Below are 16,383 nucleotides of genomic sequence, written 5' to 3'. Positions count from 1 at the left end.
ACAAATCATAGATCTATGTTGAATTATACGGCTTGGTTGTTTCCTCAAGCAAGTTGCCTGGAGACAACTGGCTAGTTGTCAAAACATATTGAGTTAAGCTGGGACATGATGTCTGTGCCTGAAGCTGGTTTGTAACCCTAATGCATCATGATTAAATTAAAGAATCCAATACCATTTTAAAACATAGAAAAATGCTTCATTTTTTTGTCATGTTTATATTCTCCTCTCCTGAACGCAGCCTGCTTTTTATTCCCATTTTCCTTCTGTCTGGCTCACACAGTTGTTGAAATTGAGATTCAGACACCATCTCCCACTCTACAATGAATCACCACGACTGCAAAACTGTGGTACTCCTCATCTAGTGACATCTTTTTCTCCTCCAGTCTAAATGAATTAAAAGCCTGACTCTGCTGCTATGCTTCAGTTGGAAGCACTCTTGCCTCTGACATAGAAGGTTATTGGTTCAAGTCCCACTTAACAGATTTGAGAGCAAAATCTGGTGTAGTACTGAAGAACTACTGCTGTCTTTTTGATGGGACATTAAACAAAGTCTCCATCTGTCCTCTCAGGTGGATGTGAAAGGTTCCATTGCATTATTTTGAATAAGACCAGGGGTGTTCTCCCTGGTAGACTGGCCAATACTTCACACTGAGCCAACATCACTAAAACAGATTATCTAGTCATCCATTAAATTGCTGTTTGTGGAACATTGCTATACATAAATCGGCTACCGCGTTTCCTACATTATGACAGTGATTCCTTTTAGAAATACATTGTTGGCTGTAAAGTGCTTTGGGGTGTTCTGTGGCTGTGAAAGATGCTCCATAAGTGAAAATATTTTTGTTAGTAAATGCATTGAGGACCATTTCTACATAGAATACCATTTCTAATGTGTCACCTTGTGCTGTGTGTGCCACTTTGTGCTGAGCGCCAATTCTTCCCGTCACCTGCAAGGTTGTTATTCAAAGCTTTAGATATAAACATTCAAAGTCATCAAGGTTTTGGCATTCAATATACACCCATACTTAGAATTAGTGGAGAACTTTGAATGTCCTGCATAGTCCAGTCTGCTTAGACTAGACTATGCAGTGCCAGAAAGGTTTTGTGTCTTTGCATCACTGTTTCTGAACACTTATTTCCATGTTTTGGTGCTGCACCATGACAGCTCTCATTTGTGAGAATTCTGTTTTCCTGATTCTTTCCATTTGTTTATATTTCATTGGTGCGGGGCTCTCAATAGCTGTACTTCGATCCTGGACATTTAAATTTACAGACGCACTTTTGGTTGCAATTATACTGCTCCCTTGTGGTTCTAATGTAGTAATATCTTGATGTGCCTGCCTTCCTGTATTATCTGCGGGTTTTCACAACCTATTTCTCTGTTCTCTTTTTTTCCTTTCTCTATGAATTCTGATTTTCCTGACACCTTTTGCATGACTACATGGCTGCCTGAATGGCTCTGGACATACTTGGCCAGGTCAGTTTACTAAATCTGGTTATTTTTACATTTACCTTAATTTTATACTTAGCTGGCATGTACCAAAGCCATCAGTGACATCACTGTACTCTTTTAGTATGCTTTAGGTGAAGAATTAAGCCATGTCCTTTGTTTGAACACAAATTATTTTTGAACACAAATAATCCAAACTGCGGACGACCATTTTTAAAGGTTGAGTTTGCAGAGCTGGGAATTCTCCCGCCTCTGCGCACCTGACCTGAGAGCAAAAATCTGGGCTCATGGGTTAGTTGTCAATACTTGCTGTTATGAGTCACCCATGCGATCAAACTACCTATGTGTTTCTGTACTACTCCCTTCCTAACTGTACCATGGGTGTACCTACATCAGATGGACTGCAGCAGCTCAAGAAGTTGGCCCACCATCATCTTTTCAAGGAGAAGATTTTTACTCATCCCTTACTTAAGGGATGAGTAAAAAATGCTTGTCTTGCCAGCAATGTTCACACCCCACAAAAGAATCTGCGAACATGACTGAATTGAAACCATAAATGGTAACTTCTAGGCTCCGCGTTTCCAAGCTGTGTAGTGGGCGTGTCTCATACCCACGTGTTACAATTTCATCTCAATTGAATTAACCAATGTACCAATGGAAATTGGAAGGGCCAGAAGGTGTTTACAATGGAAGCACAGAGAGCAAGAGCAGAGTCCAGATTTAATGGGGCCTCACTCATATTACTGCTGGGTGCAGTCAGGAGCAAGAGGAACATACTTTTCACCAGCAAACAGGTAGGTAGGGAGAGGGTAGAAAACCGTGGCTGTCACCAAAATGGCAAGGCTGGAGGCAGCTGAAGAGGTGAGCAGCAACAGCAACAGTCTTGGATGCAATGCAAGCAGCAGTTTAATGTCCTAATCAGGTTGGGAAAGTGAGTACATTTGTTGATCCGCTCATATCCTGTTGTTTAAACCCCTTCCCCACCCCCTTTCACTCTGCGCTGCTGGTTTTACTCCATCACATCACTCCTCACACCCCCTCACTTTGACTAGCACCCAGCTTCACTTTCTATGTACATTATCTGGTGAACACTTGAAGGGAACCTCCAGACTTATCTCGGCACCTGAATCATAGCTTCAATATTTCATTAATCCGCTCGATGATGCAACTGATGATCACGTGTCTCTCAGTGTTGTGCTCTTGAACCTAATTGGTGGGTTTCTCACAGGTGTCATGAGCTAAGTTTGATGAGGGTGTCTCTTGTCTCCTTCAAACCAATCCTTAAGTCTGCTTCCAGAAATGAGTTACCGGAAAAGCATCGCGATAACTGCCATAGAATCTGGCACATACCTGCATGAACCACTTCTGGTGGTTGTTCTCCAGCTGTGCATTGATGGACTAATATTCCCTGTGGTTTATAAGATCTCTGGGTTGCTGTGATGGTGCTTGGATTGGCATATGTGTGCAATCAATGGCAGTTTATACTTGTGGAAATCCAGCCAGAGAAGCAATTGCGAATGCCTGCTCCTTCTGGCTATTGTCATCACAAGGTAAGTTTAAGTAACTCCCAGCCGTGGCACATAATCCATCAGTCACCTGTCTTATGTGTTCACATGTTTCAGACTGCAGGATCCTTAATATGCCTCCGGTACCACCCTGGATGAGAGACAGTAATATTAAGGACGGAGGTCACTTTTGCAGCCAGAGGTAATGTATGCCTACCAGGTCCAGCAGACAGCAGTTCTTCTGCAGATGTGACAACCTCAGCCTGGGGAATCACTGCTTTTATGGGAGGTCAATGAAGTTGAGCTTCTGTCTGTAAACCCTTCAATGTGGATAGTGCTTCCTAGATCTTGATCCCTCTCCTCTGCACCTCCTTCCTGTGCATCTCGCTTTTATGCAACTCTGTCTTGTGCACCTCTCTCTCTCTCTCTCTCTCTGTAACTCTATCCTGTATATATGCTGATCCCACCACAGCATGTTGTTATACTGCTATGGATGGGGATGGTCTTCCTTCTCTGATGTGCTGTCAAACACGTCCAAAGTGCCTCCCAACATTATCTTGTCACTTTGCAAGCCACTAAAGTTTAGAGAAAGCTGCATCAACATAAAAACTGTCTGCCAGATATTTGCTAAAGAGAACTGGGACTCCAGTTGCAATAAGTGAACTTTTATTCAGATGGAATAATCACATGTATAAATGCCTGCCTGATCTGTGGCTCAATTTTGGCTCTGTTTCACTTGGTCAGTTATCTGGGGCCCTGGGAAACCCACGCTGTATATTTTAAATTTAAAGATTAGTCAAATTCAATTCCAAAATACCTCATTAACATCTTAGAAGGACATTAACTGTTCACTGCCCACCTGCATTAATTGTCGACTGTGGCAAGCAGTTTGCTCACAGGCATCTGAACGTGCCTCCATTAAACTATTAAGTTGCTGGAACTGGGTTGCAGTCACAGTCTAAAATTATCATTTTTAACTACCCCCTGCCTCCCCAGCTCATCAGTCATTGGGGCTAAAAATTCTCCCTTTATTCCCCAATTTGGTTAACCTTGACTGTTAGTGGTACAGCCTTTCTTCCCCATCTCTAATTTTTTTTTTAAACTAGTAAATGCAAATGTTCAAATGAAAGTGAAAACAACAAAACGCAAGTTTGTTTCATGCTGGAGTGATTTTTCTCCTGGGCTCCTTCCAGCAGAAATCCTGGAGATTAATCTTCAATTCCTACAGACTCCAGGAAAATTCTAGAGAGTTGGCAAACCTAGCAGCGTTGAGTGCTGAAAGTGCTAACCCAAATCCCACCACGCCATGGTCCGCAGATGGCCAATCGTAGGCTTCTTTTTGAAATTCGATCACTTGTGTTTGGTTTACCTGAATACTTGGAATACCAGCATGGGTCTGCTGGGCTGAATGACGTGCCCCTGTGCTATAATTATTTTGCAATACATAGAACAAAACTGTCTCTGTTCAAGCACAAGGCGATTTGCCTGTCGTGTGACAATGTATTGAATGCAAGGTCGTTATGGGTGTGATTGCTTTCAGTAAACTTTTCAAATATTTTAGCTGTATGACATCGATTTAGGTGAAAGATGTGGAACTACAACGTATAAATAAGTCTTTATTAGCATATCTAATTTTACTGTTGAATTACCTTTGAAAAAATCTAATCCTTATCAAACCTCTATTCTGTCACCATCGTCCTGTACAACTTCCATTAAAATATGAGCAGTCTCCTACAACAAAATCAAATTAGCCTTAAGATTATTCTGTTTGATAACAGTTTACAAACAACTTACATGTGCTTCTGAACTGACTTTCCCTGCTAATTTATTGCTTCCGTTATCATTTCTCCTTCTGATCCAGCTGAATATATTGCCACATGTAAAAATATTTCCAAGATATCAAGCACAGAAAAAATGTGGAAAGTCTGTCTTAAGTTCTGTATTTGTATTGCAGACTCCTTATTTAATTTGTATCAGCAATTCCATGAGGCTTTCAGGTGGCCCCTTGATAGGATTTCCAATTATTAAGTGATCAGCCACAGTACTATAGGTGTGGGAGATTTCGTCACACTTACAGCTGTGCATTTCTACACTAGAGGGAGCATCGAACACTTCACTTCACTTCCTTCCTCAGGATTCTGGAAACATTCAGACTCTGATATATATTTTTGTCTTCCTATAAGCCATCACTTTAACTTTTCTTTTAAACAACTTAATGTTCTTAATGTTAAATTTTTAACCTCCTTCTCTAAGGTTTTGTCACTTTATTGTCTCCCATCTGCCCTTTAAAGTTTTAAACATGATCAGGCACTCACCCGCTCCTGTGAATCTTCTCATCACCAATTCCTGGGGCTCAACAAAGTGCTGTCCCTGGAAAGAAGATGCACTTTCCGCATGTCTTTATAATTTGAATAACCGATGCTATTCGTCCAGATGCTGTTCCCTTTTAAGAGCCGTGCCAGCCCTGATATTGACTGCCCCATTGCCTGCCAGTGAAGTCATCCTCTCTTCAACGTCCTAGGCCTCGGCAGTGCCCAATGTGATCCTGGCATTCCATCGAGCACCTCACGCTCCCCATGCAGCCGGCATCTTGACTTCCTCACTGTTGTGGCGATAGCCCACGGCATGGCTCTTTACATTAAAAAAATGAAAATTTTAAATATCAACATTTTAATAAGCACCTCAGCTCTCCTTTGCGCACTGAAGGTACTTGCTGCTAACTTTATACTTTCATCAAAATTAAAAATCTTTGCAACCAACTAAAAAAGAAAATTGTCCATTTAGGTTCTTGTCAGCGGCTTTTAATTTTGATGTCCTGTGCTGCCCCACCCAGCCCTCCTCTTAGCCTTTCTCGGAGCTCTTCCTCTTTTTTGCCTTTCCAAGGAGATTGAGCGGTTAAACAGTGCATAAATGGTGTACTTGGTTACATCTTATCTGGATGGGGCAGGTTTGTTGGAATTAATGGCCTGTATCTTCATGTGATTGTTCATATATTTTAAAATCTCTGGTACATTAATTCCCCCACATCTGTCTTTGTATATAACTAATGCTGAATACAACTTGGATATTATAGGTGGCTTGATGAACACAAATGAAATCGTCGCATACATAGCAATGAGAAAAGTTAAAATAGTGAGGCCTCATAACAACATCCGTTAAGCATCTGGCTTAATTATCATAGCAACAGGCCTCCAATTGGTCTAGAAGTTGCCCATCCTACACTATTCATCAAAGCAGTTAATGTATTCAACTCATCATTTCTTCTCCACTAACTGAATAACTAAGCACATTATTTTATATCACAGTATTATTTAATTGACAAGCTGGCACAATATAGAAAGTATTCTTAGTAAAACATTTTTTTATTTGTTTTGGAATTGCCCCCCTTTCAGTAAAAGGGGTAAGTTCATGGATAAATGATAGACTCTCACAGCCAGACTATGATACAAGGCCATCAGAATACCCAGCGCATTGTAACCACCTCGGCAATCCATGAGGAAAGGCATCATCACCCTCATCTACAAGCACAAGGGGGAAAGGGAGGAAATTAGAAATTGGCGACCCATTTCACTGTTGAATGTGGACTATAAGATTCTGTCCAAGGTCATCGCCAACCGGGTCAAATCCGCTCTGGAATTGGTGATTCACCCTGACCAGACCTGCTCTGTGCCAGGCAGGAAGATCTCTGACAGCCTGGCGCTGCTCAGGGATACGATTGCCTATGTACAGGACAGGGGTGTGGATACCTGCCTCATCAGCTTGGATCAGGAGAAGGCCTTTGACAGAATATCGCACACCTACATGGGGGATGTGCTCTCCAAAATGGGCTTTGGGGAGGAAATCCGAAATTGGATCCAACTGCTCTACACTAACATCAGTAGCGCAGTCTCAATCAATGGGTGGGAAACAGATAGCTTTCCGATTAAATCTGGAGTCAGGCAGGGCTGTCCTCTCTCGCCTGTCCTTTTCGTGTGCTGCATAGAACCCTTTGCCGAGTCCATCAGGAAGGATCCGGGCATAAGAGGAGTGACGATCCCAGGCAGTGGAGGCACTCAGGTAAAAGCCTCCCTGTACATGGACGACGTCGCCGTCTTCTGCTCGGATCCGCTGTCGGTGCACAGACTGATGCACGTCTGCGACCAGTTCGAACTGGCCTCGGGAGCCAAGGTAAATCGTGGGAAGAGCGAGGCCATGTTCTTTGGGAACTGGGCTGACCGATCCTTTGTCCCCTTCACTGTCAGGGCTGACGGCCTGAAGGTGCTGGGGATATGGTTCGGAGGGACCGGGGCATGCGTTAGAAACTGGAAGGAGCGAGTGGCTATGGTGAAAAGGAAACTGGGCATGTGGGAGCGACGCTCCCTCTCCATTGCGGGTAAGAACCTGGTCATCAGGTGTGAGGTACTCTCGCTGTTGCTGTACGTGGCGCAGGTCTGGCCCATTCCACACTCCTGCGCGATGGCGATCACTCGAGCCATCTTCCGCTTTATCTGGAGGTCGAAAATGGATCGTGTCTGCAGGGACGCGATGTACAAGCCTCTAGATAAAGGGGGAAAAAACGTGCCCAACATCGCCCTCATACTGATGGCCACCTTTGTGTGTGGCTGCATCAAGCGGTGCGTAGACCCTCAGTACGCAAACACCAAGTGTCACTACGTGCTGAGGTTCTACCTGTCCCCGGTGTTGCGAAGAATGGGTCTGGCCACGCTGCCGCGGAACGCTCCAAGTAGTTGGACCGTGCCGTACCACCTGTCCCTGGTGGAAAAATTTATGCAGAAAAACACCTTTGACCACAAGTCCATCAGGCAGTGGTCAGCACGTAACGTCCTAGAGGCCCTGAGGGATAAGGAGAGGGTGGACCCTGTGGGATGGTTCCCCGAGCAGACTGTCAAAGTCATTTGGCAGAATGCCTCATCGCCAGAACTTTCCAACAAGCACCAAGACGTAGCTTGGCTGGTGGTGAGAAAGGCCCTCCCCGTCAGATCCTTCCTACACGCCAGGAGTCTCACCCCCTCTGCACGATGCCCTCGAGGTGGCTGTGGTGGGGAAGAGACCGTTGTTCACCTCCTTGTGGATTGTGCCTTTGCAAAGAAAGTCTGGAGAGAGATGCAGTGGTTGCTGTCGAGGTTCATCCCGAGCAGTTCTGTGACACAGGACTCTGTGCTCTACGGGCTGTTCCCAGGGACACACACCGAGACAAACATCGACTGCAGCTGGAGGATCATCAACTCGGTGAAAGAGGCGCTTTGGTCTGCCCGAAACTTGTTGGTCTTCCAGCACAAAGAGTTGTCCCCGACCGATTGTTGCGGACTGGCACAATCCAAAGTCCAGGACTACGTGCTGAGGGACGCACTAAAGCTTGGGGCAGCTGCCGCCAAGGCGCAATGGGGAAGGGTCGCTGTCTAAGACCTTTCTACCACAGCGCACCGAGAGACTGGGAACTGTTAAGAGCCCCTCGGGCTGTACAGATCAAAATGAAAGGCTGTAAATGATTGTAATATTGTTTGTACTGATGCACCTGGTGATACATTTTGTAAAAGTTTAACCTGGATTGTACCCTTGTAATGTTGTTTTTGAAATGGTTTGGAATGTGATTGAAGATAATTTATGAATAAAGTATATTTTTACAAAAAAAAAAAAAAACCTCGGCAATCCATGAGGAAAGGCATCATCACCCTCATCTACAAGCACAAGGGGGAAAGGGAGGAAATTAGAAATTGGCGACCCATTTCACTGTTGGATGTGGACTATAAGATTCTGTCCAAGGTCATCGCCAACCGGGTCAAATCCGCTCTGGAATTGGTGATTCACCCTGACCAGACCTGCTCTGTGCCAGGCAGGAAGATCTCTGACAGCCTGGCGCTGCTCAGGGATACGATTGCCTATGTACAGGACAGGGGTGTGGATACCTGCCTCATCAGCTTGGATCAGGAGAAGGCCTTTGACAGAATATCGCACACCTACATGGGGGATGTGCTCTCCAAAATGGGCTTTGGGGAGGGAATTCGAAATTGGATCCAACTGCTCTACACTAACATCAGTAGCGCAGTCTCAATCAATGGGTGGGAAACAGATAGCTTTCCGATTAAATCTGGAGTCAGGCAGGGCTGTCCTCTCTCGCCTGTCCTTTTCGTGTGCTGCATAGAACCCTTTGCCGAGTCCATCAGGAAGGATCCGGGCATAAGAGGAGTGACGATCCCAGGCAGTGGAGGCACTCAGGTAAAAGCCTCCCTGTACATGGACGACGTCGCCGTCTTCTGCTCGGATCCGCTGTCGGTGCGCAGACTGATGCACGTCTGCGACCAGTTCGAACTGGCCTCGGGAGCCAAGGTAAATCGTGGGAAGAGCGAGGCCATGTTCTTTGGGAACTGGGCTGACCGATCCTTTGTCCCCTTCACTGTCAGGGCTGACGGCCTGAAGGTGCTGGGGATATGGTTCGGAGGGACCGGGGCATGCGTTAGAAACTGGAAGGAGCGAGTGGCTATGGTGAAAAGGAAACTGGGCATGTGGGAGCGACGCTCCCTCTCCATTGCGGGTAAGAACCTGGTCATCAGGTGTGAGGTACTCTCGCTGTTGCTGTACGTGGCGCAGGTCTGGCCCATTCCACACTCCTGCGCGATGGCGATCACTCGAGCCATCTTCCGCTTTATCTGGAGGTCGAAAATGGATCGTGTCTGCAGGGACGCGATGTACAAGCCTCTAGATAAAGGGGGAAAAAACGTGCCCAACATCGCCCTCATACTGATGGCCACCTTTGTGTGTGGCTGCATCAAGCGGTGCGTAGACCCTCAGTACGCAAACACCAAGTGTCACTACGTGCTGAGGTTCTACCTGTCCCCGGTGTTGCGAAGAATGGGTCTGGCCACGCTGCCGCGGAACGCTCCAAGTAGTTGGACCGTGCCGTACCACCTGTCCCTGGTGGAAAAATTTATGCAGAAAAACACCTTTGACCACAAGTCCATCAGGCAGTGGTCAGCACGTAACGTCCTAGAGGCCCTGAGGGATAAGGAGAGGGTGGACCCTGTGGGATGGTTCCCCGAGCAGACTGTCAAAGTCATTTGGCAGAATGCCTCATCGCCAGAACTTTCCAACAAGCACCAAGACGTAGCTTGGCTGGTGGTGAGAAAGGCCCTCCCCGTCAGATCCTTCCTACACGCCAGGAGTCTCACCCCCTCTGCACGATGCCCTCGAGGTGGCTGTGGTGGGGAAGAGACCGTTGTTCACCTCCTTGTGGATTGTGCCTTTGCAAAGAAAGTCTGGAGAGAGATGCAGTGGTTGCTGTCGAGGTTCATCCCGAGCAGTTCTGTGACACAGGACTCTGTGCTCTACGGGCTGTTCCCAGGGACACACACCGAGACAAACATCGACTGCAGCTGGAGGATCATCAACTCGGTGAAAGAGGCGCTTTGGTCTGCCCGAAACTTGTTGGTCTTCCAGCACAAAGAGTTGTCCCCGACCGATTGTTGCGGACTGGCACAATCCAAAGTCCAGGACTACGTGCTGAGGGACGCACTAAAGCTTGGGGCAGCTGCCGCCAAGGCGCAATGGGGAAGGGTCGCTGTCTAAGACCTTTCTACCACAGCGCACCGAGAGACTGGGAACTGTTAAGAGCCCCTCGGGCTGTACAGATCAAAATGAAAGGCTGTAAATGATTGTAATATTGTTTGTACTGATGCACCTGGTGATACATTTTGTAAAAGTTTAACCTGGATTGTACCCTTGTAATGTTGTTTTTGAAATGGTTTGGAATGTGATTGAAGATAATTTATGAATAAAGTATATTTTTACAAAAAAAAAAAAAAACCTCGGCAATCCATGAGGAAAGGCATCATCACCCTCATCTACAAGCACAAGGGGGAAAGGGAGGAAATTAGAAATTGGCGACCCATTTCACTGTTGAATGTGGACTATAAGATTCTGTCCAAGGTCATCGCCAACCGGGTCAAATCCGCTCTGGAATTGGTGATTCACCCTGACCAGACCTGCTCTGTGCCAGGCAGGAAGATCTCTGACAGCCTGGCGCTGCTCAGGGATACGATTGCCTATGTACAGGACAGGGGTGTGGATACCTGCCTCATCAGCTTGGATCAGGAGAAGGCCTTTGACAGAATATCGCACACCTACATGGGGGATGTGCTCTCCAAAATGGGCTTTGGGGAGGGAATTCGAAATTGGATCCAACTGCTCTACACTAACATCAGTAGCGCAGTCTCAATCAATGGGTGGGAAACAGATAGCTTTCCGATTAAATCTGGAGTCAGGCAGGGCTGTCCTCTCTCGCCTGTCCTTTTCGTGTGCTGCATAGAACCCTTTGCCGAGTCCATCAGGAAGGATCCGGGCATAAGAGGAGTGACGATCCCAGGCAGTGGAGGCACTCAGGTAAAAGCCTCCCTGTACATGGACGACGTCGCCGTCTTCTGCTCGGATCCGCTGTCGGTGCGCAGACTGATGCACGTCTGCGACCAGTTCGAACTGGCCTCGGGAGCCAAGGTAAATCGTGGGAAGAGCGAGGCCATGTTCTTTGGGAACTGGGCTGACCGATCCTTTGTCCCCTTCACTGTCAGGGCTGACGGCCTGAAGGTGCTGGGGATATGGTTCGGAGGGACCGGGGCATGCGTTAGAAACTGGAAGGAGCGAGTGGCTATGGTGAAAAGGAAACTGGGCATGTGGGAGCGACGCTCCCTCTCCATTGCGGGTAAGAACCTGGTCATCAGGTGTGAGGTACTCTCGCTGTTGCTGTACGTGGCGCAGGTCTGGCCCATTCCACACTCCTGCGCGATGGCGATCACTCGAGCCATCTTCCGCTTTATCTGGAGGTCGAAAATGGATCGTGTCTGCAGGGACGCGATGTACAAGCCTCTAGATAAAGGGGGAAAAAACGTGCCCAACATCGCCCTCATACTGATGGCCACCTTTGTGTGTGGCTGCATCAAGCGGTGCGTAGACCCTCAGTACGCAAACACCAAGTGTCACTACGTGCTGAGGTTCTACCTGTCCCCGGTGTTGCGAAGGATGGGTCTGGCCACGCTGCCGCGGAACGCTCCAAGTAGTTGGACCGTGCCGTACCACCTGTCCCTGGTGGAAAAATTTATGCAGAAAAACACCTTTGACCACAAGTCCATCAGGCAGTGGTCAGCACGTAACGTCCTAGAGGCCCTGAGGGATAAGGAGAGGGTGGACCCTGTGGGATGGTTCCCCGAGCAGACTGTCAAAGTCATTTGGCAGAATGCCTCATCGCCAGAACTTTCCAACAAGCACCAAGACGTAGCTTGGCTGGTGGTGAGAAAGGCCCTCCCCGTCAGATCCTTCCTACACGCCAGGAGTCTCACCCCCTCTGCACGATGCCCTCGAGGTGGCTGTGGTGGGGAAGAGACCGTTGTTCACCTCCTTGTGGATTGTGCCTTTGCAAAGAAAGTCTGGAGAGAGATGCAGTGGTTGCTGTCGAGGTTCATCCCGAGCAGTTCTGTGACACAGGACTCTGTGCTCTACGGGCTGTTCCCAGGGACACACACCGAGACAAACATCGACTGCAGCTGGAGGATCATCAACTCGGTGAAAGAGGCGCTTTGGTCTGCCCGAAACTTGTTGGTCTTCCAGCACAAAGAGTTGTCCCCGACCGATTGTTGCGGACTGGCACAATCCAAAGTCCAGGACTACGTGCTGAGGGACGCACTAAAGCTTGGGGCAGCTGCCGCCAAGGCGCAATGGGGAAGGGTCGCTGTCTAAGACCTTTCTACCACAGCGCACCGAGAGACTGGGAACTGTTTAGAGCCCCTCGGGCTGTACAGATCAAAATGAAAGGCTGTAAATGATTGTAATATTGTTTGTACTGATGCACCTGGTGATACATTTTGTAAAAGTTTAACCTGGATTGTACCCTTGTAATGTTGTTTTTGAAATGGTTTTGAATGTGATTGAAGATTTTTTTATGAATAAAGTATATTTTTACAAAAAAAAAAAAACCTCGGCCTTGCTCGGCTAAGATCAAGTGTTGCAGGGGCGACACCATGGTCCTGCCAAGGCAAGGTCGGGATGGAAGGGCGATAACCAATCGCAATCCGAATCCATACCGTGGGTTACCTATCACCGTCCGAGTCACGGTGAACCACAGCGACGAAGGAGGATCACCTATGGATCGGGGCTTCTTCACCAGGAGGATCCTGTTGAAGGCGTGCGGCTTCCAAGCTACGGAGATCTTCACCCTGCACGACTCCCGCAAAGGTGGTTATTTCGACGTGACGTTCAAGCGAGTGGCAGACTGCGTCCGGCTCCTGAGGGTGTTCGAGGAGAAGAGAGACCTGCCGGAGATGAAGATCCTGACGGCGGAGCCGCACTTCTCTCTGCCGTTGCAACGGGAACGTGAGGTGATGGTGCATGTGTACAACCCCTTCGTCCCTGTCGCCGACGTGGTCACCTTCCTCACCAGGTACTTCGATAAGGTGGGGAGCGGCACCGAGATTCGAGACGACTTGGGGATCTGGACAGGCAAACGCCTGTTTAAGGTCACGCTAAAGACCGATGGTAAGGGAGCCATTTTCCACCCTCCCTCCAGTTTCGCCATCGGGGGAAACCGGGGCTACCTGGTCTACGCTGGGCAACCCAAGCATTGTCGCTCATGCGGCAAGGCTGGTCATGTGGCGGCCAACTGCAGCGCCTCCCTCTGCAAGATCTGCAAACAGGAAGGGCACCAGACAAAAGACTGCAAACAGGCCAAGTGCTGCAACCTGTGTGGCGAGGCAAGTCACCTCTACAGGACCTGCCCCAAACGCTGCCGTACTTACGCACAGGCAGCCAAAGCCGACCAGGGGGAAGCAGAAGAAAGGTTTCGTGTCACTCCAACCACCAAGGCCCCCAGGGAGCCCAACGGGACAAAGGAGGACACAGAGAGAGACAAGGTGGAGAAAGAGATTGAGGCAACAGAGAGCCAATCAACAGCACTACCCCCTGAACCTTCCAGTCCTCAGGACAGCGAATCAATGGAGGAGGAGGCAGCAGTGGAAAAGCAGCAGGGGGAGTGGCGGACGGTGAAGAACAAGAAAAGTAAGAGGGAGCGAAGAAGAAGCAAAGGCGTTTCCCAGAGAAGCGGCAAGAGGCGTCTCCCATCCGACACGGATGACAAGGGCAGCAGCTCTTCGGATGAGGAAGTGCCAGAGCGGCACCGACAGAAGAGGCGGCAAAGCTCCAGGGCGTTGGAGGACGAGACACCCGAGCTCCAGAAAATTGGAGACAACAAGGAGACCAGCGCACCCCAACTTTGCCTGCAACCTGAGGAGGCCAGTGCACCACAGCCCCTGGAATCTGGGAGCAGTGAGGCAATCATCGCACCCCAGCTCCAGGAAGCCGGGAACAGCAACACCCCAGAGGGGGTGAGTTTTGGAGAAGCTTCTCCAGCAAAGGTCATCTCAAAATCCGCTCACTACGTGAACCTCCAGATGCCACTGGAGCAGAACACGGCCAAGGAGATCTACCTCAGCCCATCCAAAGTGAAGGAATTTGAGCTCACTACGGGTATGAAGGAGCAGACTAAAGGTCTGGGACTCTCAGAGACAGTGGGTTTGGTAGGAGAATAAATGCTTTAATATGGGTTTAAAGATTGTATCCATAAATGTGCGTAGCATTAAATCTACTACGCGATGTGTTGCGACCTTGGACTACCTAGCCAAGGTCAAAGCTGACCTGTTGTTTCTGCAGGAGTGTGCGATACCGCACCTCAGCTCCTACAGGCAATGGTCACGATGGTGGTCCCACGGGCCATCGATCTGGTCGGGCGGAAACGACTCTCGTTCCTCCGGCCTGGGTATTCTGCTGCGGGGAGGCAACTTCACCGTCTCCGAGGTCAAGGAGGTGGTGGGCGGGCGACTCCTGGTACCAGACGTAATGTACAAGAACGCTCCACTCCGGTTAATTAACGTGTACGGCCCGGCACAAGGGGCTGAGCGGCTGGAGGTTTTTCAGCAGCTCCCACTGCTGCTGGCGACCTCCAGGCCGGTCATTCTGGGCGGGGACTTCAACTGCATCATCGATGCGGCTGGACGATCCGGCAGGGCCGGAAGCAGATTGGACGCTACGTCCAGATCCCTGATGGAAACAGTTAAGGATGCCAAGCTGCACGACGTCTTCAGCAACCCTGCAGACGGAGCGCAGCGTAGATACACCTGGTCGCGGCCAGACGGGTCCATTCGTTCCAGGATAGACTTCCTGTTTGTGTCCCGTGCATTCACAGTCAGATCCACCGACGTCAAGCCGGTGTTCTTCTCTGACCACTGCCTCCTACTGGCGGACTGCCACTTGGAGGAAGACCTGAGGGTGGGCAGGGGGGCATGGAAGCTAAATGTGCAACTGCTGACCCCAGAGAACATTGAGGAGCTCAAGAGGGATTACAAAGGTTGGAGAACCGTGAAACCCCTCTTTGAGTCCCTGACACACTGGTGGGAAGTGATCAAGGGAAGCATCAAGAGGTTTTTCATCCGCAAAGGCACCCAGAAAGCTAGAAAGGAACAGAGGGAAATGTCCCAACTCCAGGAAAAGATGCAGAATCTGCTCCGGCTGCGGTCGATGGGGGTCGATGTCAAGGAGGAGCTCCAAGAGGTGAAGGGCCAGCAAGCCTCGCACTTCGCCTCGGAGGCCTCCAAGATCATCTTCCGTTCCAGAGTCCGCTCCGTGGAGCAGGATGAGACGTGCTCACGTTTCTTCTTCCAAAAGGTACACAGAGAGCGCTCTGTGATCAGCAGCCTGAAGGAAGAAGACGGCTCAGTAAAGTCATCACGGTCCGACATTCTGAGGATCAGCAAATCCTTTTATGCCGGTCTGTATGACGTGAAGCCCACGGACAGCACGGCCTCCCAGTCCTTCCTGTCCTCTATCACGGAGGTCTTAGACCACAGTACACGGGAGAGTCTAGACAAACCGCTAACTCCTGACGAACTGACTAAGGCCCTCGAGTCCTTCGAGAAGAGTAAAACCCCCGGAAGCGACGGCCTGCCGGCGGAGTTGTATTCGGCTCTGTGGGACTTGATCGGCCCAGACCTGCTAGAAGTGTACGAGAGTATGCTCCTGGCCGGCAGCATGTCAGAATCCATGAGGAAAGGCATCATCACCCTCATCTACAAGCACAAGGGGGAAAGGGAGGAAATTAGAAATTGGCGACCCATTTCACTGTTGAATGTGGACTATAAGATTCTGTCCAAGGTCATCGCCAACCGGGTCAAATCCGCTCTGGAATTGGTGATTCACCCTGACCAGACCTGCTCTGTGCCCGGCAGGAAGATCTCTGACAGCCTGGCGCTGCTCAGGGATACGATTGCCTATGTACAGGACAGGGGTGTGGATACCTGCCTCATCAGCTTGGATCAGGAGAAGGCCTTTGACAGAATATCGCACACCTACATGGGGGATGTGCTCTCCAAAATGGGCTTTGGGGAGGGAATTCGA

The sequence above is a fragment of the Cetorhinus maximus genome, chromosome 5 (genome assembly GCF_964194155.1).
Source record: "Cetorhinus maximus chromosome 5, sCetMax3.hap1.1, whole genome shotgun sequence".
Taxonomy (NCBI): domain Eukaryota; kingdom Metazoa; phylum Chordata; class Chondrichthyes; order Lamniformes; family Cetorhinidae; genus Cetorhinus; species Cetorhinus maximus.
This window is presented reverse-complemented; position numbering follows the sequence as displayed.